The sequence below is a fragment of the Podarcis tiliguerta genome, assembly GCF_965153285.1.
Source record: "Podarcis tiliguerta genome assembly, chromosome: 12".
In the NCBI taxonomy this organism is placed as follows: domain Eukaryota; kingdom Metazoa; phylum Chordata; class Lepidosauria; order Squamata; family Lacertidae; genus Podarcis; species Podarcis tiliguerta.
The window spans coordinates 42745154-42769122 of record NC_139545.1 but is presented as its reverse complement, the minus strand read 5'-3'; the positions used below and the strand labels follow the sequence as shown (position 1 = coordinate 42769122).

Sequence of the window (23969 nt, the reverse complement as noted above, 5' to 3'; positions counted from 1 at the left end):
GATTAAGGGGTAGTCTCCAGATCTCTCCGAAGGGTTGTCACACTGCAAATGGAGCAGGTTTGTTCTTTGAGGGCAGGAATAGGCCCAGTGAGTGGAAAACTGCAGGCGTCCAGTGAAACATCTTAACAGCACAGGCTATTTGAGGGTGAAGCAAATGGCATTGGGAGGTGGAGGGCTCTCCTTCATTCTTGGATCCGGCAGCCATAGTAGCTCCAGAACTTCTGACTGGTTGCCAAGGGGACACATCCGCCAGCACTTAAGAAACGTGGAACATGCTTTGTTGGTGTGCAAGCCATAGTTCCTACACGTACAAATGGGTTGGGGTGTTTATCTTGGTGTGTTTCTTGTTATTGGAGTTAATGTTGTTGTTGTTTAGTCATGTCCAACTCTTCGTGACCCCATGGACCAGAGCACGCCAGGCACTCCTGTCTTCCACTGCCTCCCGCAGTTTGGTCAAACTCATGTTGGTAGCTTCGAGAACACTGTCCCACCATCTCGTCCTCTATAGTCCCCTTCTCCTTGTGCCCTCAATCTTTCCCAACATCAGGGTCTTTTCCAGGGAGTCTTCTCTTCTCATGAGGTGGCCAAAGTAGAAGAGTTTGGATTTGATATCCCGCCTTTCACTCCCCTTCAGGAGTCTCAAAGCGGCTAACATTCTCCTTTCCCTTCCTCCCCCACAACAAACACTCTGTGAGGTGAGTGGGGCTGAGAGACTTCAAAGAAGTGTGACTGGCCCAAGGTCACCCAGCAGCTGCATGTGGAGGAGCGGAGACGCGAACCCGGTTCCCCAGATTACGAGACTACCGCTCTTAACCACTACACCACACTGGCTCAGCTTCAGGATCTGTCCAGTGAGCACTCAGGGCTGATTTCCTTCAGAATGGATAGGTTTGATCTTCTTGCAGTCCATGGGGCTCTCAAGAGTCTCCTCCAGCACCATAATTCAAAAGCATCCATTCTTCGGCGATCTGCCTTCTTTATGGTCCATCTCTCACTTCTATACATCACTACTGGGAAAACCATAGCTTTAAGTATATGGACCTTTGTCGGCATGGTGATGTCTCTGTTTTTGAAGATGCTGTCTAGGTTTGTCATCGCTTTTCTCCCAAGAAACAAGCGTCTTTTATTTTCGTGACTGCTGTCACCATCTGCAGTGATTGTGCAACCCCAGAAAGCAAAATCTCTCACTGCCTCCATTTCTTCCCCTTATACTGGCTACCAATTCTGGACTCCATTAAAAGTGCTAGTTTTGGCCTCTAAAGACCTTCAGAGCCTGGTACTGAAGGACTAGTGCTGCAGTTAGTAATTTTAGAGTCTAATGGAAAAGGACTCTTTAGCCTGTGATGTGTTTTACTCTTCTTATTTCAAACTGTGATACGAGTTAACATTCTTGCTTTTGGAAGCCCCTCCTGTGAATCATGCTGAATGGGGCCCTGCACTTCTGCCTCAAAGTCCTGCCTTGACAGTGTCAAGAGCAAGGATCACCTCTCACAGCTGAAACTTGTGTCAGCAACCAGTTGGTTAAATCAAGGACAAGGTGGGGATTCTGTGGCCCTCCAGATATTGGACTCCAACTCCCATCAGCCCCAGCCAGTATGAGAAATGGATTGTAGGAACTGTAGTACACTGACATCTGGAGGGCCACTGGTTCCCAATCCCTGATTTAGGGTCTAATGCTGGTTTCCGTATTTATGTTTTCTGTTGATGTTTTCCTTTCATCTGATCATATGATTTGTGTGCCACTTTGAGATTTCGAAAAGCAGTTTATAATCTCTAAAATCAATCTGCCAGCAAATGCATTTCTGCCAACACAAGTCAACACAAAAGAATGTTCAATAAAAAGGGGATTAGTTGTCACCTTATGTCTTTGAAAGCAAATGTCACACACCTCTGCTGCTGCTGCTGCTGCTTTTAACAGCTGACCCAAATAAATGTGGGAATTAAATGTCAGAAAGGCATGCTCCAGCTTTGGTGGTGATAAATTAATTCATTTCAGCCAAACTAAAAAAGTGGGATGCTTCTGTAAAAATGGTCATCATGTGAGCCACTGTTAAACAAAGCCTCTTCACTGTGCCATGGTTGGCTTCCTTAAAGGGTTATTGAATGGCGATATTGTTTGGCGCATTTCATTCAGTTAGAGACCACTTACTATATAGATTGCTGCTTACATGCATGAGCTTCCCTATTCTCTGAGGAGCTCTCTGCAGAAAAACAGGAGCATCACAGAAGTCCACAGGCTGTAGGGTGGTCCACAGGCTGTATTCACAGGAACAAAAAAAGAATTGTATTCAAACTAAATGGAAAATTGTATTTAACCTTTCTTCCCCGAAACCACACTGGAACAGAGCCCAAACCATTACTTTGGAAGTCTTAAATGAAAATGAACAGGGGCAGGCCTTAGAAATGCAAGTTACTAGTCCCAAATAAGGGTATATCGAGGAAGGCTGAAGTGGTGGTATATTCACTGCCGCAAATCATAAGCATGTCAAGCGGCTGGTAAGCAGCACCAGGATGGAAACCTGTTGCTTTTGAAGGAGATGTGATTTACGGTAATCTCCTGCCATTCACTGGCCTGATTCTGCAGATCAACAGAGTTCAGCAGGCTACATCTGTGAGAGGGCAGACAGCCTTGCAGGATATCACATCCTGCCAGTACTCAAACTGCAGTAGGTACATTTAGAAAAGTATTTGGCAACATGAAGCTGGATAGTGTGACAGTAAGAGAACAGATGAGTGTATGTTGCGGGGAGCGGGGTGTAATAATAATAGTAACTATGCTTTTTCATTATATCTCTTTCAATATCCCACCAACATTCTAGCAAATCCATTTCTAAATGTTTCTCTTTTTTAAATTCCTGCAGGTGTAATTTTTTTAGTCTATTTCTTCTAGTATTAACATGAGCAGACAACATCCGTCGATAAGTTAAAGTCATCATCCCATGCATGGTAAAGGTAAAGGGACCCCTAACCATGAGGTCCAGTCGTGGCCGACTCTGGGGTTGCGGCGCTCATCTCGCTTTATCGGCTGAGGGAGCCGGCGTACAGCTTCCGGGTCATGCGGCCAGCATGACTAAGCCGCTTCTGGTGAACCAGAGCAGCACACGGAAACGCTTTTACCTTCCCGCCGGAGCGGTACCTACCGTATTTTTCGCTCTATAAGACGCACCAGACCACAAGACGCACCTAGTTTTTGGAGGAGGAAAACAAGAAAAAAAAATATTCTGAATCTCAGAAGCCAGAACAGCAAGAGGGATCGCTGCGCAGTGAAAGCAGCGATCCTTCTTGCTGTTCTGGCTTCTGGGATAGCCGCGCAGCCTGCATTCACTCCATAAGACGCACACACATTTCCCCTTACTTTTTAGGAGGGAAAAAGTGAGTCTTATAGAGCAAAAAATACGGTATTTATCTACTTGCACTTTGACGTGCTTTCGAACTGCTAGGTTGGCAGGAGCTGGGACCGAGCAACAGGAGCTCACCCCGTTGCGGGGATTCGAACCGCCGACCTTCTGATCAGCAAGTCCTAGGCTCTGTGGTTTAACCCACCCGCGTCCCCATCGCATGCATAGAATCTAAGAATTGCAGAGTTGGAAGGGACCCTGCGGGTCATGTAGCCCACCTCAATTTCGGAATCTCAAACTAAAGCATCCCTAACAGAGGGACATCCATTTATATTAATATCAGTTATATTAATCACTCCCAGGCAAATCAGCCTTTATTGAAAGGGTTCTGAGTAACGCATAAACATAGGAGACTGTGGGAGGGCCACTGCTCAGTAGCAGAACATCTGCTATAAATGCAGAATGTTCCAGGTTTAATCACTGACATCTCTAAGTAGAGCTAGAGAAAGACTCCCTGTCTGCAGCTCTGGAGAGCCTCTGTCAGTCAGTGTCGATAGATGTACAAATGGTCTGACTTGGCAGATATTGCGATATTCCTATGTAAGCTTGCTTCTGCCAGGTCAGACGATTTGTACATTTGTTTAGGGAAGCTTTTAATGTTTGATGCATTACTGTATTTGTGTTGGAAGCCGCCCAGAGTGGCTGGGGAAACCCAGCCAGACGGGCGGGGTATATATAATAATTATTATTATTATTATTATTATTATTATTATTATTATTATTATACATCAGAACTGCCTACTTTGACTCACAGCAGCTCCCTAGGCCCTTGGGCAAAGGTATTTTTACATTACCTGTGCTACCTGCTCCTTTTAACTGAATAGCCCAGGGACTGAACCTTGGACCTTACAGTGCATACAGTGGATGTCAGTGATCTGCGGTCACAGTCATTAAATCAATAGGGTTTTTTGTTTTTTTTTAAAAAAAGATTATTATCTGTTGTTTTTTAAGCCCCCAAAATAAAAAGGATCTTTCTGAAGGATGCATGGGAGGCAGATACGAGGAAAATGTAATTACGTGGCAATTAGAAATGTAATCTCATTCTCTTGCCTGTCTGGTTTATGAAGACACTTCATTTACTTAGGAACCAGCATGTTTCATCGGTACTTAATCATGTCCCACTGCGAGGGGTTGCATGATGGATGCGAAACAGCATGCTGAGACTTTTTAAGAGAGCCGAGTATCTCTGAGGTTTAGTGGTTTAAGAACTACCTGTTGACTATCACAGAGGTTGGGGAAAAGGGGGAAATTCCAACTTAAGAGACTGCGATGGAAGGAAACAGACAAAAAGTAAGAGTTTGAAAGTTGCCATTTGGCAACCTTCATCTAATTACAAGCTGATGAACTAAGAAAAAATACTGGTTTTAGGTAGATTTTGCATGCATACCCCCTCTGCTGGGGAAACAGTTGCTTGTTAAGGCTTCAGAGCCACCTGTTCCCGTCATCTCCATATGATTTCTCTAAAACACATCTATATCATAATAACACAGTGTCCTTGTATTTCCTACCATTTTACTTCTATCTCAGCTTACACAGTCTATTATTTCCCTTCACCATATGGTGCTCCTTGATCTACTTTTGTTCTTTTCAGTGATTACTTTTTTTTTTACGCTCCGTGGAGTGTAGCCAGTAAGATCCAGTAGGATGCGTTTTTAGGTCAGGGACTAATTTTTTTCCCAGGCTCACATTATAAGCTTGGGTGATTTATCCATGCTCTATTTATAGTGAAAAGATGGCAAGTCTCATAACTTTTAGAACCGTGGCATTGCAGTGCTCACCTTGGCGTTCCAATCTCCTGTTGATGGATTCTTCCCACCTGCTTAGGTGATGAAGCTGTGGCTCAGGTTCCTGAATCAGGGTGGTTTGGTGGGCCCCTGCATTGTGCTGCCAGGTTGTAATTGAGATGTACGAGAGAGAAACAAGCAGCTGATCCACGTTCTCATAAACGGTGTGTGCTACTCCCAGGACTGTGCCACTTCAGAATACAGGCAAAGGGGTGCGTGTTTGGGAAAAGGCCATAGCTCAGTGGTAGAGGCCCTGCTGGCTGTGCAGAGCTCCCAGGCATCTCCAGGTAAGGCTGAGAAAGAGTCAGTCATGAAATCCTACCATCAGTGTAGGCAACACTGCACCCTTTCCTCCACTATCAAGCAGTCTCGGGGAGTTGTGCACCTTGTCCTTCTCATGGACATTTACATTTTTGTGTGTTTATGCGCATAGAACATAGAGAGTGTTCTGCTGGATCAGCCCCAAGGCCCATCTAGTCCAACGTCCTGTTTTGTTTTCTTTCTTTTCTTTTTGTGTATAATTTTTATTAAATTTTCTGTTTTACAATTTACAATATTCATTTAAACAACCTTAAAATGTCAATGACTTCCCTTCTTCTCTTTCCATGGTTCATTTTTCATATCATAAATCCCAGCATATTTTACGTAAACTAAACCATTCAGTATTCCATTATTTGTTTTATTGTTGTTAGCCGCCCTGAGCCGAGCTTCGGCTGGGGGGGGGCGGGATATAAATAAAAAAATATTATTAGTATTATTGTTGTTGTTGTTTAGTTGTTTATTCGTTTAGTCGTGTCCGACTCTTCGTGACCCCATGGACCAGAGCACGCCAGGCACTCCTGTCTTCCACTGCCTCCTGCAGTTTGGTCAAACTCATGCTGGTAGCTTCGAGAACACTGTCCAACCATCTCAAACTTAATCTGTTCCGGGGGTCCATTCAACTCCCAAAACAGTTCAAAAACCAAGACGTGGCTTCTGATTGGCTACAGGAACTTCCTGCACTTAATCAGAAGCCATGGATGCCGCATCGGATGTTCGGCTTCCAAAAAACGTTCACAAACCGGAACACTTACTGATTTGTTCGACAGCTAAGCCATTCAGGAACCAAGGTACCACTGTATAGGGAAAATTTTAAATCTTTAATGTTTCGATATATGTTTGAAGCCACCCAGAGGGGCTGGGGCAACCCAGTCAGATGGGCGGTGTATAAATAGTTTTATTCAGCCTCCTCTGTTCTGTGGCTTATACTGAGTCAGACCATTGGCTCATTTAGCTCAGTGTCTTTCATATGGCCAACCTTTCCTAGCACTTGGGTGGATGAAGAACTGGAAGATGAGCTGCAAGCTCCTGGATTCTCTTTGAGAGGCTCCAGATATGATGTGTTTCCTAAAATGATCCCGTAACCAGCAGACAAGCCACATCTTCAGGGCAATGAGTATTGTAGTTACATATTCTTGGCCACAGCTCTGTAGCACGACAGTTGGAAATGGCAAATGCACGTATGGTTACCAGATTTTTTTTCAATGAATCCGGGCACCCTTTTTTCCCGTGGTTTGTTGTTGTTGTTGTTGTTGTTGTTGTTGTTTTGAAGCTGAGTAGCAACAGGGAGTCAGTAGTAAGAATGGTGAGGCAAAAGACCCTGGGCCCAAGCACACATGCATATTGTATAAAGGTGCAAAGCCCTTCTTTCTCACCCTGTGAAACATAAATGTGCAGTGTTTTTTAAAAAAACTGGGCAATGGCTGCCCGCCTGCGACTCCCGAGCCTCCCCTGATCTGTCACACCAAAGGGGGAAGGGGGCAGGAGATCAGGGGAGGCTCAGGAGTGATGGGCCGGCGGCGTGCCATTGCCCAGTTTTTTAAAAGCTCTGCACATTTATGTTTCACAGGGTGTGAAAGAAGGGCTTTGCACCTTGCCCTGCAGAGAAACCATGCACCTTGCATCCCTCCTGGGCAACACCCGCCCACCCGCAACTCCTGAGCCTCCAACATCAGTCAAAACAAAGGGGGGAGGGGGCAGGAGATCTGTACTGCTGGATGTCCCCAGTTCCCTTTCGGTGGTGGCGGTGGCAGCAGCAGTCAACAGCCTAGAGCCAGCCAGAGCCAACTGCGCCACCAGGCTGGCTCCAGGCTGCTGAGGCTGCCGCTGCCACGTTTCCTGGGGACAGATTTGCAAATCTAGGGACATTCCGGAGATGGAATTTGTCCGGGGATGGAATTTGCAAATTTGGGGATTGTCTCAGGGGGACCAGGGACATCTGGTAACCCTAAGCCTGGCCCAAAGTCTGGGTTCCATTTTTCAAGAGGCGACCTCATCCTTTCTTTGCATAAAATGCAGATACTTATTGTTTACGATAAAGTTGCAATCCATTTCTTGACCAAAGGGGTGGTGTGGGGTGTCCTTTGTTCCCCTGTAGATGCAAGAGGATCCATACAGAATATCCAGACGAAAAGTTTTTGCAAATCTCTGTTATTTATCTGCGTAATGCAATTCCTTTGGCACCAAATCTGTGTTTCCTTGTTGGAGTGTGATTTGCTGCTCTATTTTTTATTTTATTTTTTTAAGCATAAATAATTTTGAGGTGTTTTTTAGCAAGACTAAAACGGTGGGGTTGAGACAGTTGCGCTGAATGTGGATCCTGCATTAAGTTAAATAATTCTTCTGTAATAATAATAATAATGAATCGGGCCTTTTAGCTTTGACAGATGAAACAGGCAAGGAGGTCTGGAACAGAACAGCCTGACACTTGTATGTCACGCAAGCACTCCAGATGGGAAACTGTTTAATGGCAGCACAGCTTGTTTTTGTGCCTCGGTTTGGTTTCTTACATTTCCCTTTGGAAAGTGCTTTTATTGTTCTCGTGGGGGTAGGGAGGCAGTAGCTCCCACCATTTTAAATAAACACTAAAGCCTACTATGACTGGATAATTATAGCTATGAAAACGTCAAGTCATCAGGACGGAAGAAGGCAGCGATCTCAGTGCCAAACACACACACACTGCAAACACTGGCACAAGGCAGCTAGAGTGTAAGAGAAGGATGAGAGAGAGCGGAGGCTGGCTGTGTCAGGTTAAAGCAGGGGTGGGTGACCTGAGTCCCTCTAAATTTGGCCAATAGTCAGGGACGATGGGACTTGTAGTCCAACCGCATCTGGAGGTCTACAGGTTCCCCACTTCTGGGATACAGCAAAACTAAGACTTCTCCCTCACTTACAGCTTTTTACCGGATAGCAAGAGTCCCAAGCACAGTTAAAACTAGATGTGAGGGTAGTCAAATGTGGTGTAATGTGGACTACAACAGCTGGAGAGCTGTTTTATTTATTAAATTTCTAAACCCGTAGATCTCAGGGCAATTCACAGTGTAAATTTCACAATAGAAAAAACACAAAATGATAAAAATGGGAACAAAACTAACTAGACATTCCCCCTTCCCCAACACATTTGAGAGGGCATCATTCCTGACCATTGACTATCTTGGCTGTGGCTGATGGGAGTTGTAGTCCAAATGTCTGGAGTGCCCCATGTTGCCTCCCCCTGAATTAAAAGAATTCACCATCAATACTTGCTAATAATACTCATAGCTCAAAAGGGGGGGGGGAGGAGGAGAGAGAGTCTCATTCATGGGACCTTAGAGGCTAATAGATTTGTTGTAGCATAAGCCTTTTTGAACTAGATACCGCTTCATCAGATATTAACTAATCTTGCAAAGATTATCAAGTTTGGTTCCTCTTTTCATGCTTCATTCTGTCAACCAGTCCCATCAGCAGGAGATGAACCAAGGACGCTTGAGTCACCCTGGGGTCAGTAAAGTGCTAAATCAAGACATGAGATGCTCCCAAGGAATGAACTGGAAGAATATCAGGACAGCCCTTCTGGATTAGACTAAAGGTCCAAGCACCCAGTTTCCATTGCTGGCCAGTCTCTGAGATGATTACAAGACAGACATGCAGGTAACAGTCTTCCCCTTGGTTTGGTTTCTTTGTTCTTAGTGCTTGATATTCATAGATACATTGCTTCTGAATTCTGGAGTTCCATTTTGTTACCATGCTACATGGATGTTGATAGACCTCCTCTCAATCTCTGTTCATCAAAGGGAGATGTTCACTCTCTCCTTGTAGCAAGATTGGGGAATGTATGGCCCTCCAGGCATTGTTGGACTCCAGCTCCCATCAGCCTCGGGACGCGGGTGGTGCTTGGGACGCGGGTGGCGCTGTGGGTAAAAGCCCAGGGCTTGCCAATCGAAAGGTCGGTGGTTCGAATCCCCGCGGCGGGGTGCGCTCCCATTGTTCGGTCCCAGCATCTGCCAACCTAGCAGTTCGAAAGCACTCTCGGGTGCAAGTAGATAAATAGGGACCGCTTTATAGCAGGAAGGTAAACAGCGTTTCCGTGTGCGGCTCTGGCTCGCCAGAGCAGCGATGTCACGCTGGCCACGTGACCTGGAAGTGTCTCCGGACAGCGCTGGCCCCCGGCCTCTCTGAGTGAGATGAGTGCACAACCCTAGAGTCTGTCAAGACTGGCCCGTACGGGCAGGGGTACCTTTACCTTTTACCCATCAGCCTCTTACAGCTTTGCCAATGGTTAGGGAATGATGGAAGTTGTAGTCCAGCAACATCTGAAAGGTGATAGGTTTCTCAGGCACACAACACCTTCCTAGCACTTTTTGTCTCTTTTTAGATGAGGAATTGGGAAACTGTCTCTCTCCATATATGGATTAAATACAACTCCCATCGTTATCTGACTACTGGCCCTGAAGACTGGGACTGATGGGAGTTGAAACCCAACATCTAGAGAGCTTCAAGTTTCCCATCCCTAGTTTAGATGCTTTCTTCCTCTATCAATTTGCCCCTTTTGGTCAAAACATGGGAAGGGCTGTGCTGGATCATATCAAAAGCTTTTCTAGTCCAGCATCCTTTTCACAGAGTGGCAAACCAGACACCTACATGAAGCTTCCAAACAAGACACTAACTGGTATTCAGAGACATACAGTGGTACCTCGGGTTACAGACATTTCAGGTTACAGACACTGCAGGTTACCGACTCCGCTAACCCAGAAATAGTAACTTGGGTTAAGAACAGAAATCACGCTGTGGTGGCGTGGCGGCAGCAGGAGGCCACATTAGCTAAAGTGGTACCTCGGGTTAAGAACAGTTTCAGGTTAAGAACGGACCTCCAGAACGAATTAAGTTCTTAACCCGAGGTACCTCTGTACTGGCTCTGACACTTGAGGCAGCAGCCATTGATAGCTTCGTCCTCTGTGGGTTTGTCCAAACCACATTTAAAGCCATCCAAGTTACTCATGGCTGTAGCTGCCTGTTTGGCACTTGTGTAGACATCATTTGGAGTAATCCCACCAGTATTAGTGTGTGATTAAGTCCTAAATTTGCTGCAAGTTAAAACCAGAAGATTTGCATTTAATTAATCAAGTGAATTGAGAGAACGTTGGAAAATGTTGATTAGCAAAGAGGACTTCCGAAACAGGCAGTAATCTCATATTATCTTAGCCAAACATAACATGAAGCTCAGGGGGACTATTAAACATGGTTTTAGTGCCCTGCCAGAAAATTACTGAAAACCTCTTAGTCAACACAAAACATTCTGGCCAGAGGGTTTATACCACCCACATAACTCACTATTCCACCTTGCCCTGATGTATAATTAAAATCATTTAGTAAGGGGGGAGGGGAATTGTTTCTCCCATCAATAAAATCAAATGAACTAGCACGCTAAAGGAATCCACCAGAGTTAACCTGGAAAAGATGCTGCAGTTGCTTCCTTCAGTAACATCAGACAGGATGTTCCTTGGCAGAGTACCACTGTTACCTGCATGTTGCTGTGAGAAGCTGCAATTTGGACAAAAATTGTGCTTCTTTAATGGGAGCTCTCAGCGATGAAGAACATAAGTACCTGCTGGATCAGGCCAATGACCCATCTAGTCCAACTTCCTGTTCTCAGAGTGGCTGCAAAACCCACAAGCAAGACCTGAACACAAAAGCACTATCCCCTTCTGAGGTTTCCAGCGACTGGAATTGCCCAAGTAACCAATGATGGAAACTCAGTATCAGCCTTAGTAACATACTGAAGCTAGTTTGCAGGATTGGGGCAGGTCAGAAATGAATTAGAACCTTGTATTAGTATTAGAAATGCCAGACTACAGCCCATAGATGTGTTTTATATTTCAGGATTTAACAGCATTACAAAATGAACTATGGAAAGCAAGGCATTAAGGATTATTTCTACTTAAACTCTAGTTTTCACAAAGGTGACAGCATATGCCACAATCAATGTGTTAGTCCTGAAGGGGCAACAGGACTCGTTTTTTACTGCAAGAGACTAAAACAGCTACCCCTATGGAAATCTTCATTTTGTCACTCATATGCCCACCGCGTTGCCAAACTTTCTTTAAAATAAAAGTTAGGAAGTCCATGGTTCTCAGAAAAGATCCATGGGTTTTAAGGGCTGCAGAGGCGGGTGGAATGGTTTAGCAAATGCATTTGTCCACATCTCAGAACTTTGTGTGGTTGAGATTCACATTTAGGCAACCTACCTGTCAATATGGTAGGGTACCTGTCATACTTGGATGGAGCCGACAGAGGGATTATGTCAACATCACTTTCTGTTATAGTTTGGAATGGACATTGGAGCCAGTAATTGTAATGTACACAGCAACCTGCTTTCATCATGCATGGAAGAACAACTCTCTTTCCTTCTTATTTTTGATCAGTAAACTGCATGAGCTTTACACAGCTAATGCTATAGACCAGTCATGCGTTCAGTAACTCTATTAGGTGCAAAGACAGATTGATGTAAGAACCAGAGAAGTCACAGAGTTATGAACCAAGCACTCCATTTTTTATTGCAATGCAATAAATCAAAATCACTACAAACAAACAAAGCAGGGAAATCTCCAGCTAGGGTTGCCTCTGGCTGTTGAAGTCGTGCTGTTTGATGAAGGTGCTTGCGTGAATTATTATTATTTTACTTAAAGCATTAAACAATAGAAAACAAATAGCTTTATTACTTTTACAAGCTTTATTGGAGAGTTCACAAATAATCACTGTAAATATAGTTACACGCCACCTCCAATCTCTGTTGAAAGGTAACAAGATCCCAGGGGGGTCCAGGAGATTGCCCAGGGTTTGTTTCTCTTTTGGAAATGAGGCACAGTAGAAACTGCAGTGTCTTTAAGATATATGGTTTATTTTTGCACCAGAGTCTACTGTGGAGAGAGAGAGTTCAGAGCATTCACATCTCAGGAGGGGCTTGCATGCTACAAAAAATGCAGCACTGGATTTAAAGGAAGCCAGAATGCCATCTCTTTGTCTCTACTTTATGACTTCTTCTCTTCAGCCCTGGATGGTGTTCAGCCAACTTCCTCCTTCTTCCCAGAACCACTTGCAGAAACAACTTCTCCTCTTTCCACTTACAGAAGAAACCTTCTGCTCCATGCCAGGCATGGAGTCTTACATTTGTGGCTAGCTTACCATTATCAAACAAACCAAGCCATTATCAGCCTTTTGCGTCTTCAACAACCTCCCACAGTGAGCCATCACCAGGCTGGCCTCATGATGAAACTAGCTGCTGTTATTTCCAGCCTTTGCTAAATTCATGAATTTATGAGTTTGCTCAAATTCTAACCCTTGACTGCACCTGGAGGTTTGTCCCACCCCACAAAAAACATATAACAATATTAAGATTCTAGATGACGTGGAAGGCGTAGAAAAGTTTAATTTCCCAGTTATACATTTGGCCTTCTTGGCCTTCATTTGTATTTTCTGCCCTTATTATAGCTATATTTTGCTCACACATGGAAGTCCTGGTGGTGTCACAGACTGAAGGTCAGGCCCTCAGCTGCTTATGCTCACAGCACTGCGGAGGCTGCATTTGCATCATGCAATCTTTGACACCTCCCGTTCCATGGAGGCGCAGATTGCAGCCATAACAAAGGTGGCATTTTTTCATCTCCCCCAAGCTAAGCAGCTGGCTCCTTAACTCTTTCGCCCTGACCCAGCCAATGTGATCCACGTGACAGTCACCTCTAGACTTGATTATTGTAACTCGCTCTACGTGGGGCTGCCCTTGAAACTGACCCAGAAACTCCAGAGGGTGCAGAATGCCGCGGCGAGACTCCTTATGGGGTCCTCGCTGCGAGATCACATTCACCCGGTGCTATACCAACTGCACTGGCTCCCGGTGGAGTACAGGATCAGGTTTAAGGTGCTGGTTTTAACCTTTAAAGCCCTATACAGCCTAGGACCCTTGTACCGATGGGACCGCCTCTCCTGGTATGTCCCACAGAGGACCTTACGGTCTTCAAACAAAAACATCTTGGAGGTCCCAGGCCACAGGGAGGTTAGGCTGGCCTCAACCAGAGCCAGGGCTTTTTCAGCTGTGGCCCCAATCTGGTGGAATGCTCTGTCACAAGAGACTAGGGCCCTGCGGGACTTGACATCTTTCTGCAGGGCCTGCAAGACAGAGCTGTTCCACCAGGCCTTTGGCCAAGGCACAGTCTGACCCGCTCCATCGGTAATCCTCATAGAAGTCTAGCTCAATGGTTGTCATTAATTTGATTTTGAATTGATTTTAGAATGAATTAATTGGTTGTGATTTTATGTAAACTGTGTTACTTTTATTGTTGTTAGCCACTCTGAGCCCGGCTGTGGTTGGGGAGGGCAGGATATAAATAACAACAACAACAACAATCAATAATAATAATAATTAAAAGTATATTTAAACCTGTAGGCATTTAAGCACATGAGTTGAAAGGGGTCTTGATGCAGGAAATCAAGAACTAGAGCACCTTCAACAGATGGTTGTTCCTCGCTGAAGGCTTTTAAGACAAGCAGAGATTGGAGAGCTCACCCCTTTTGTTCCATTGTCAGTAGTGCTACAGCATCTGTGCTCTCAGATCATTCACTGCTCACACCCAAAGTTATTTTCGTAAGTCCTCTTCCGAAATCAGCTTACCGTATTTTTGGCCCATAGGATGCACTTTTTCCCCTCCAAAAATGAAGGGGAAATGTGTGTGCATCCTATGGGGCGAATGCAGGCTTTCGCTGAAGCCTGGAGAGCGAGAGGCGTAGGTGCGCACCGACCCCTCTCACTCTCCAGGCTTCAGGAAGCTATCCACAAGCCTTGCGCGCCCGGTGGAGGGTGTCCCGTGCTTCGCGCAGGTGTCTGCAAGCCTTGAACACCTGGCGGGAGTTGCCGCCGGGCGCGCAAGGCTTGCGGATAGCAGCCTGTTCTGGGGGCTGGGGTCGGGGGAAGCTCGGGCTTCCGCAGCCCCAGACCCATGGCTGGGGGGGGATATTTTTTTAAAATTCATTTTCCCCCCACCCCCCAAAAATGAGGTGCATTCTATGGGCTGGTGCTCCCTATAGGGCGAAAAATACGGTATGTTCTCCAGATATTATTCAACTACAATTGTCACCATCCCCACCCAGCTTAGCCAATGGTCAGGGATGATGTAGTCCCAAGTACAACTGGTGTGCCAAGGTTGAATAGTTCTAATCTCAGGGCCACCTTCCCCAGTAGCAAAACCAGGTTTGACACCAAGTGTCTACTGAAAAGGGAGTTAAGCTCCATGAAGATAGTACTGCAAGCATCTGTTTGCTGCATTCACAGTGCACAGGAAAAGGTGTTAGCTCTCACGGTACAGGTAGGAAAGCAATTTTACACAAAAGTTATTTTGCCCAGGGGTCAGCAAACCTTTTCAGCAAGGGGCCGGTCCACTGTCCCTCAGACCTTGTGGGGGGGCAGGACTATATTTTGGAAAAACAATGATGAATTTCTATGCCCCACAAATAACCCAGAGATGCATTTTAAATAAAAACACACATTCCGCTCATGTAAAAACATGCTGATTTCTGCACCGTCCACGGGTTGGATTTAGTAGGTGATTGGGCCAGTTTCGGCCCCCAGCTCTTAGTTTGCTTACACACGATTTTGCCAATAAACTGAAGGCGAAGCAATCAGAAGCTGAAGCAGTTTTACTGGCGCTAACACACCCAAATAATTCATGTGCTGCCTAAAAGTCTCAAACGTCTGTCTGAGAGATACAGAAGACAGCAGTTCTTTTCCCAGATTCAGAATAAGTTTGGCTCCCTCTGGTGGCTTTAACCTGGAATATCATTCTGTGTTCAGTCGCCACACAGATTGCCGTTCGCACATGACCGTTGCAGCTTGACAGTTCATTGTTTTTTGAGGCACTGATTATAAACCGCAAGTCATGCAAATTCAGCAGAGAGCACAAATAAGCATTGGTGATGGTGCACATTCACATGAGTGTGTGGAGAACGTACACAAACATGTGACAGGAATTTGCATTATATTGAATCAGGCCATTGCTACATCTAGCTCAGTAAACACTGACTGACAGCAGTTCCTCTGGGTTTCAGTTAGGAGTCTTTCCCAGCTGACATGGCAATGCAGGGGACTGAATCCAGAACCTTTTGCATGCAGAACAAGTGCTCAGCTATGACCCTGCCCCTACCTTTCTTGGTTTACTTGCATTCATTTTAAAAAAAACATTTTTATTAAATTTTACATAACAGATTTCAATTTAAACACTTTTAGGATTCTCAGAATCCCTTGACTTTTCCCCGGCCTTCTCTGGTTTTCATTGCCAATCCCTTTTTCTTCAGCTTATCCTTTCCCCCCAATTTGTTATATCTATTATTAACTTTTCCATTATATTTTGTCTTTTACAAATATTACTCTAATCCTGCCAAAATTTTTAGCTATTTACAATGTTCTCTTAAATAGACTGTATTTTCCCCCGTTCCTTCCTAAACTTCTTCTCATCCTGGTCTCTGATTCTCCCGGTCAATTTCACCATTTCGGCATAGCCCATCATCTTCATCAGCCACTCCTCTCTGGTTGGAACTTTTTATTCTTTTCATCCCTTAGCATTCTTGCTGCTGTCACTGCATACATAAAAGTAGTTTCTGCTCTCTCAGAATCTCTGTACGTAAAACACCTAATAAAAAAAGCCTCTGGTTTTTTCACAAATGTTATTTTAATCATTTTCTTCAATTCATTATATATCATTTCCCAAAATGCTTTTGTTACCTTGCACATCCACCACATAGGGTAGAACGTGCCTTGTTTTTCTTTACATTTCCAACATACATTAGAAGCAGTTCTATACACCTTTGCTAATTTTACTGGTGATAAATACCATCGGTACATCATTTTCACAGTTTTCCTTGAACGAACAGCACGCTGTAAATTTTAGATTTTCCTTCCATCGTTTTTCCCAAGACTCAAGTTGAATATTATGCCCTATGTCTTGTGCCCATTTTATCATTACTGATTTGATTTCTTCGTCTTTTGTATGCCATTCTAGCAACAAATTATACATTCTAGATAATGGTTTCTCATTACTTTCCAGTAATTCCTTTTCAAACCTTGAAAATTCTGTACTAAATCCTCTTTTCTTATCTGCTTTAAACACATCATTTACTTGATGATATTGAAACCAATCTGTAACTAAATGTCTTATATCTTCCATGCTTTTTAATTTCAATTGTTCTCCCTCAGTGAGCAACTCTTTATAAGTTGCCCATTCAGCTTTTGAGTTAGCCTGTTTTAAGGATATCGCTTCTATTGGAGAAAGCCATCATGGTGTTTTCTGTTCCAACAAATTTTTATACTTTCCCCATACACCATAAATTGCTTTTCTTATTACATGATTTAAAAAACCTTTATGCACTTTGGTCATTTCATATCACAAATATGCATGCCATCCGTATCTATTGTCATGACCTTCAAGGTCTAATATCTCTGTGTTTTTTAAAGTTATCCATTCCTTTAGCCAGCAGAGACAAGACACCTCATAATACAATTTTAGATCTGGCAGAGAGAAGCCCCCTCTTTCTTTAACTTCTGTTAATAGTTTATATTTAATCCTTGGTTTCTGCAAGCAAGTAAGACCAATAATTACTTGCATACTTTCTAAGGCAGGGGTTAGGAACCTTCTTGTTCCAGGGAGGCAGATCTTTGTCTCCATACTGTAGGGCAACCTTGATAGGTCCGTGGCACAACCCACCTGTCAACCATCTAATATCATAATAACATCTGATGATTGGTGGGCTGTCCCACCTACCTGCCAAAGTTTTTGTTGAAACTGTTGCTAAAATGGAGCTTTCTCCTTTATTTTAGCTGCGGTTTCAATGCAAACGACTATCAAATGCAAACCAATATCTGGAAGGCCAGAGGTTGACGTAGAGTACAATTTAGTCAAAGTTAAGTGTATTTAAGGCAAAACACTTTCAGAACTGCAAGTAAGCACATGCTTAAGTGTATCCCATAAAATCAGCAGAACTTAAAAATGCTTAACTTTAGCTGGAGCATGCCCTGAACAGATTCACCGCGCAACCCTATCTGCATCTGCTCGGAACCAAGCCCCATTGTTTAATGGGATTTACTCCCAGGTGTATAGGACTGCAACCTCAGTTACTTCCTTTCACTTCCTAGTCACTTCCTATCAGCGTTATAGGAACACTTGAGCCTAACTGGCTGAATAGCAGGCCAGTGGCTTTGTGATGTCACAAATTTGGCCTTCAGCCACTTCCCTAAAAACCCTTTTCCCTAATGTATGGGGGTATTACTGCTCTCAGGCCATGTTGGTATATAGCACTCCAGAGTTCATTACTCATTATTTCATTTCTGACAACTATCAGCAGTGGATAATTTGTTATCACACATTCATGCAAACCCTGACCCATACTTACATGGTTAACTGGAATGAAGAACATCATCACGAACAATTGCATATGCCTAGAATTATAGGGACGCGGGTGGCGCTGTGGGTAAAAGCCTCAGCGCCTAGGGCTTGCCGATCGAAAGGTCGGCGGTTCGAATCCCCGCGGCGGGGTGCGCTCCCGTTGTTCGGTCCCAGCGCCTGCCAACCTAGCAGTTCGAAAGCATTCCCGGATGCAAGTAGATAAATAGGGATCGCTTACCAGCGGGAAGGTAAACGGCATTTCCGTGTGCGGCTCTGGCTCGCCAGAGCAGCGATGTCACGCTGGCCACGTGACCCGGAAATGTCTCCGGACAGCGCTGGCCCCCGGCCTCTTGAGTGAGATGGGTGCACAACCCTAGAATCTGTCAAGACTGGCCTGTACGGGCAGGGGTACCTTTACCTTTAGAAATTCTCATGCACACAAAATCATCCACAGATACAATACCCTTCATTTTCTTTATCAGGAAGCATTCCGTGTCAAAATAACGGGAACCATTTTTAAAAGATGATGACACTTACCATCAGGGTGTTGTTGTTGTTTTGGTCTTTACCTTGAGCCATTGTAACTCTAGTGATCTTCTTGAGATAAATCTGTTGGCAAATGCTAATTTTTGCTAAATGTTTTTCTATTAGGCTGCAAACTTTGGTTTCATAAATAAATTAACAAAAATTATGATTTATTAGCAGAGGCTAGTTTTAATCACTAAAGTAAATGTTTGTCAGTGGAGCTGAGAATTAAAGACACAGATTCCTTTTTTAAAGTTAGTTTGGGCCTAGATGTGTTATTGTGACAGGAAATGAAAGAGATGTTATTAAAGATGTGCATTCAATTGCAAGTTATCATACACTTCCTTCATTGCTTTGAGAAGCCATGTACACAGAGGTTTTTAATATGCAATCTTATTTTATACTTTTAATTGGGTAGTAGATTGGAGATTAACTATGTGCCAGTAAATGTTTTTCAATGCTAAGGTGAATCATGTGGCATTATAAACATAAAGTCAACTTTTACTTTGATCTTTTAAACCAGGGTTGGTTCATTTGTGGTCTTAACTACAACTCCCATCATCTCTTGCTATTGGTCATGCTGACATGTTGGAAGTTGGAGTTCAGCAACATTGGGAGGACTGGAGGTTCACCTTCCCTGCTATGAACCCATAAAAATTGACTAGTTTCAATGGCGTTTAGATAAAAACATGTTCTGGCCTCTGCCACCAGCAATGGGAAGACCAGGTTGGCCTCATCCATCAGCCAGAAAAGGAGCAGATACAGAGAGTTTGCTTCTCCAATTCTCTGCTAAAAAGAGCTCTCTACTTCAACTGCTACTTGTGAGGGTATACATAACAGAAGGGAATCAGGATGCTCTGACCCCATCAATCAAGAAGAAGACAAGAAGACTGGGTTGCGCAAGCTTGGGAGGGGGCCCAGTATTAATGCAACCTATTGCAAACTGCCTTAAGAATTATTCAGTGATAAGGCACACCATAAATCTCCAAAATTGTTAATTTTTAGCCTATGTGGACCCAGGCCAAATTAAACCCAAATATCCATTACAGAATTCAGAAATATTATAAAACAAGGAATCCTATTACTGAGGGAGAACAGGGCATACATTTAGGTATAGAAGGAAATTAAGGAAGCATAGCATATTCTCACAGCTAAAAAGCAACAAAGTTTGTTCTGGTCTCTAAGGTGCTACTGGACAATTTTTAATTTTTTAACTTTATTTCGACTGCATCAGACCAACACAGTTACCTACCTGAAACTAAAAAGCAGGATGAAACAGAAACTGTCCCTTTAGCAGGATTCTGGAGAACCAAAGTGCTTTTCTACTTTTGCCAAAGCTAAGTGCTTCTAACATACTGAGGTATTCTATGGAAACAGCAAAATGCAACCAAATATTTCCAACAAGGAAACATCCTTATATGGAAAAAGGATTATTATTTCATTTGGTGCCATGCCCTTTTATGGTGTGTAGCTGATGAGGAGCAGTTATAATGCTCTCTAGTGGAGAGAAATTTTAATTAATATACCGGAACATAAAGTATACAGCTACCACTTTCAGAGATTTAAGGAAGTACACCCTGACATTTACATTTTTGACCTCTTAATTCTACACCTGTACACCAGTGATAGCCCAAACCTGGCCCTCCAGCTGTTTGGGGACTACAACTCCCATCATCCCTAGCTAACAGGATCAGTGGTCAGGGATGATGGGAACTGTAGTCCCCAAACAGCTGGAGGGCCAAGTTTGGCCATGACTGCTGTACACTTTTATCTATATTTTAGGTTCCTTGTGTCCACAAGATGGCATAGTACAACTAATATTGAAAGTTTCACAAGGCATTGTCAGAGAATTGTGAAAGAACATCAGAGATTAAAAAATGATATTGTTTAGCAGACCGTGATGTATCAGAGGATGAAAAAATGATGTGTCAACAGCAGGAGCTGTTCGCTTCACTTCAATCTTAAAATATGTGGACAAGTCAGAGGTTGAAGTAAATTAAATAGTTATTCTTGAAGAGCCCTTAAAATTTCAACTGCCAGCAACTGAATTTGAAAGGCGTCTGACATAACTTTTTCAGACACTCATCTTAAGACCCATTTCTTCATACAAATGGATGACCATTCAACAGTTATGGTCAGGAATACCAGCTAGTGGGGATGTTTTAAAACTCATCTAATTAACGCTTCTTTGCAAAGAAGGGCATTTTAGACTAAAATCATTTTAAAATGCTGATCGCTGGTATCTTTAATACCTTTTACTGGAATTTCTGGGAGAGAATATAAGCTTTTTGCATGTCTGAGAGCATCTTCTTCCAGAATAGAGAAGCAAAATAGATTTTCAGGGAAGCTGAAGATGGTTCTGTCATTGCATACAAACCAAATTCATTAACACATGAAATACTTGTAACTTCGTATCAATATTGTATTTATAATAAACACCCCTGCTGTTATATAGCCTGATGGCTGTAATCCCAGGTATCTCATCCCCCCCCCCCCGCCCAATAAAGCACATTGGGTGTGGGTGAGGGAATCCTAGCCCTTCTGGCCACAGAGAAATCCTTAAACAGGCCACGGCAAAACACTTCAGTTGATGTCCACATTTGCCTCTCCCTGTTTTAGTACATAATGCAGTTGCAGCCAATAAGTTAACATGTATTAAATTGTGTGAAAACAGGTTAAAATCCCAGCACTGGAAATGCAGTGAGCACATAGTAAACAGAAGTGTGAACACTGTCAAAGTTGAGATTCTGTAAAAACTTAAACTAAACCATGCTGAAGCTCTCCTCCCAGGCACGTGAAGAGGCGCACATGAGCCAAACATTTGCCTCAAGGTAGTTTTTGTTGAGAATTTCCATTCCAGCTTAAGGAGTAGACATGGGATTGTTATGTGTCACATGTCTGTTTACATTCCAGCACAGTATGCTGGGAACTTCCGTTTGTGTATAGCTTTTGCTTTTCTCTGTCTCTCTGAGGAGAGGAAAGGGAGACAACATGTTTTCTTTGTCCTGATTTATGCTTAATAAATCTTTAGCTGTTAATATGTTTCCACAAGCCTCACGCCTGTTCTGTTTGCGCAGTATGCTCTGCTAATACAGCGTGCTCAGGCTTTTGAAGTCTAGGTTGCTGATTTACGTGGCACCAGAGATCGGGGGATTATCACGGCTGGAAGGGCATGATCCAGCTGGGGGCTAGCCAGCTGGCATCTCAACCCCCCAAGGATGCCGACAACAGTTTTGTCCACATATCACTAAACCATGGTTTAGCATTACATGCTGACACAGTTGCTGAGAACAGACGCTGGGAGCGTACTCTTGCTTTCATGCTCAGTTTGTGGGCTTCCCAGAGGCTGATGCCTGTGAAAACAAGGTTCTGGTCCAGATGGACCCTTTCAACTGACCCAGCTGGGTTCTTAGGTTTTTAGGTATGCAGTAAAGTAAAGGGACCCCTGACCATTAGGTCCAGTCGTGACTGACTCTGGGGTTGCGGCGCTCATCTTGCTTTATTGGCCAAGGGAGCCGGTGTACAGCTTCCAGGTCATGTGGCCAGCATGACTAAGTCACTTCTGGTGAACCAGAACAGTGCACGGAAAAGCCATTTACCTTCCCGCCTGGAGCGGTACCTAGTTATCTACTTGCACTTTGATGTGCTTTCGAACTGCTAGGTTGGCAGGAGCAGGAACCGAGAAACAGGAGCTCACCCTGTCGCAGGGATTCGAACTGCCGACCTTCAAGTCCTAGGCTCTGTGGTTTAACCCACAGCGCTACCCGCGTCCCTTAGGTATGCAGTACTAACTAGCAAAGGCAATGATATAGAAGTGGCCTTTATCCAGTGACCCAAATCGCACTGACCCAACTTTATTTATGTTCGTGAGATTGATTTAAGATCCCAGCCACAGAGATTCCTCAAATATCATGAAATTCTCTGGCCTGAAAACTTAATCTTAATTTGAGTAATCCACAGCATTTTGCCTACATAAAAGTTATTATGGTTACTAATGCCACTGGGACATTTGGAAGAAGTACAAAATAATAACATGTGCACTATTTACTCTTCCAAAGTTAGTAGAACACCCCTCCCACATCATACACTTCTCTCCCCAACTCAGGCTGGTTTTTAACAAGTGTCACGAATACATCTGCCAATGCTTCTTGATCCGGCATCATAAACCTGCCCTTATTTCAGAAGGTAAGCCTCAAAATGTGGTTGCAGCTGCTACCGCAAACTTTTAAACAACAGATCACAGAGAAATTACAAGCCCTCAAACTGCAATGAACCACATGCCAAAACAACATCTTGGCTGGAAAAACAAAGATGTAAGAGTGACATCAATAGCCAAACCATCATTGTGTTGGGCTGCCCACATCAAACACAATCAGCAGTCATTAAAAGGGCAGGAAAAGCCTCAGTGGGTAACAGCATTTCCTTTCCCTTGTTGTTGCCACCGATTTTAAAGAGACTTCAAGATGCAGTTAACGTGATTTAGAGCCCTCTCTGTTAAATCTACATGAGTCATATTTCCTAGTGCCAGCAGCTGTGTTAGTCATCGGTGACCAAACATGTGTGATGTGCAATGGCAAGAACATGTTGGGAATGAGTAGGAAACACCCAGGATCGAAACCCTATACACTAGGAGCTGCAATCCTGCTACAACAGAATGCTGATGAGGACAGACTCGGCAGCTTCAGAACCAGAATCAAGCAGTCACCTATACAGGAAACACCTACTTCCTCTCACTGGCAAAATCAAATTAAACGTAGCATTTAGAACATTAGACTGAAATCAGATGGCTTTGGATAAGTTACCAACTCACAGTTGGTGATGTTTCTCGGTAAAACAAAACCAGGAAAAAATGGAGTAATGACTTACCTCACAGGATCAGCGGGATGCTGGAGGAAGTTAAAGAACAGAGCACACATGGGGACAAACATTTCTATAAAAATGGAGAACAAATGGAATCCTCCTTGCGTGTGCTTTTACTAAAATGTAAGACGTCTGACCTCTAGGAGCACCTGTTAGTAAAACTGTAGGTAAAGATAGTGTGGAAACAGACAAAATCCTTTATTATTTACTATGAATATCTTTATCAATCTCACTGAGTCTATAACAAAAGCTACTGACCAATTCTATAAGCTTTTGCAAGAATTACGTACTCATTAGACCTTTAGTACCCTATTTCTAAGCAAGTATTTTGTTCTTCTCTAAAAACATTGTGTGCTTTATTTTATTGAAGGTTAACTGCCACATCCCTTGCCTGTTGTTTTGTCTGGCCAGAGCTGTGAACTTGAAATGATAAGGCATTCCTTCCAATAAACCTCAAGAACAACTACACGTACCAACGATTTGCTGCTGGCCAGTTAACTCCATGGATAGCTCCGTTGGTTAGAGCATGGTGCTGATAATGCCAAGGTTGCAGATTCAATCCCATATGGGGAATTCACGTATTCCTACATTGCAGGGGATTGGACTAGATGATCCTCAGTCCTTCTGCTTTGGAGCAGCCTGTAGTAACCTGTTTGCAAAAGACAGGAGTTCCAGGGTCT

At 43.7% G+C, this 23969-nt stretch overlaps 1 long non-coding RNA gene across 1 annotated transcript; it reads right to left on the bottom strand.

Annotated features, from left to right (window-relative positions):
• Positions 1-12190: 12190 nt before the first annotated feature.
• On the bottom strand, positions 12191-20670 carry LOC310661135. The gene is made up of 2 exons (XR_014503761.1): positions 18323-20670; positions 12191-17957 (listed from the first exon to the last, which is right to left on the bottom strand). It is a non-coding gene; the product is annotated as an uncharacterized lncRNA (long non-coding RNA).
• Positions 20671-23969: the final 3299 nt, after the last annotated feature.